Raw genomic sequence first — 1,707 nt, 5'->3', positions numbered from 1 at the left:
CGAGGAAGGCGTCCAGCGCCCCCGCTCGGAATGCGTACGCAGCTGTCCCCAGGGTGCACGCGGGGCACCTGAACCCCCAACAGCACACTAGCCAGAGCCCCGCTAGTGGGGATCTGCAACCTTGGAGAACCGTGGTCCTCAACCGGTTCCACCTCACCAAGGTGTCCGTGTATTGAAGGTCTAGTCCATAACCATCCAGGTGCCGTTAAACCCAAGCCCGCCCTAGAGCTTGTCAAGGCGTTAGAAACAGCCTGACCGTAGCATAGCCAGACATACACACATTTGTTCTCTTTTTACATATGTTCTCCCTTCTCTCTAGATACAGGGCGGGGCAAAAGTAGGTTTACAGTTGTTCCTATGGAAAATAATACAATAATTAATAAAACATAATACAAGAATAAACTCTGTTTTGCATACTCACAAATGTAAACCTATGTTTGCCCAACCCTGTGTATATTCTCTAAATATATACACACACATACTTTTTCCTAATAAGTAGACAGACTAAGTATATACACCTGTTTCTATATGTATGTACATATAAATATATATACACATACTTTTTCTTTATACATACATAGGTAGATAGACTATATACACCTCTATATGTGTGTGTGTATATACACACAGCCTATGTGTGCATACATATATTTAAATAAATATAATGTAATACTTATCTATGTTTACCCATCAGGCTTGTGCTGTCATTCTTATTGATTGGATAATGCCCCAGTCTGTGGCTATAACATTATTTCTCAAAAGGTTACTGGACAATACTGGACGTTTACTCATTTTCAAAGTCTTATTCGCTTATCTGGCAATGCTCGCCAGTGGCCCTGTGCCCGGCTCTGGTCAGCCTGGGCTCTGCACTGTCAACAGAACATACCTGCCCCCGGGGACAAGGTGTGGATTGGAGGTGGAAAGTGAACAGGTAACTCCACAGCCCTAGCCTGTGGACGGAAGGGTCTGGGTTCGATTCCAGTCAAGGGCAGACCTCAGTTGCAGGTTCCTCCCTGGCCCCGGCCCTGGTGTAGCAGGCTCCTGCAGGAGGCAACCAATTGATATGATTCTCTTACATCAGTATTTCTCTCTTTCCCTCTCTTCCACTCTCTCTAAATATCAATGGAAAAATATCCTCTGATGAGGATTAAAAAAAAAAAAGTAACTCCAGCCCTAACCGGTTTGGCTCAGTGGATAGAGCGTGGGCCTGCAGACTGAAAGGTCCCAGGTTCAATTCTGGTCAAGGGCATGTACCCAGTGGGAGGTGTGCAGGAGGCAGCTGATTGATGTTTCTAACTCTCTATCCCTTCCTCTCTGTAAAAAATCAATTAAAAAAAAAAATATATATATATATATATATATATATAATTTTTATTTTTTATTTTTTATTTTTTTAAAGAGAGTAACTCCACAAAAGTTGAGTTGGTCACAAAGGGACTGTGCCCTGCAGCGATGGCGGTGGCGAGAGGCTGCGGCCAGAAGGCAGGAGGCTCCTGGGCCTGGGGAGCAGCTGCCGCGTCACTTAGGGAAGGGCTTCCTGTGTGGCTGTATCTCTCTATCGGGGCTGAGGGCTGCAGCTGGGCACACAGCGCCTTGTGGGACCAGGTGAGTATCCACCAACTTGGAGTCAGGGTGCAGGTGGGCCGCGGGGGTGGAGCAGAGCGGCCTTTTCCACACTGAGCAGCCTGTGCCTGGGAGCCCTGGGAG

Source organism: Myotis lucifugus, unplaced genomic scaffold (assembly GCF_000147115.1).
Source record: "Myotis lucifugus unplaced genomic scaffold, Myoluc2.0 scaffold_291, whole genome shotgun sequence".
Classification (NCBI taxonomy): Eukaryota; Metazoa; Chordata; class Mammalia; order Chiroptera; family Vespertilionidae; genus Myotis; species Myotis lucifugus.
This window is presented reverse-complemented; position numbering follows the sequence as displayed.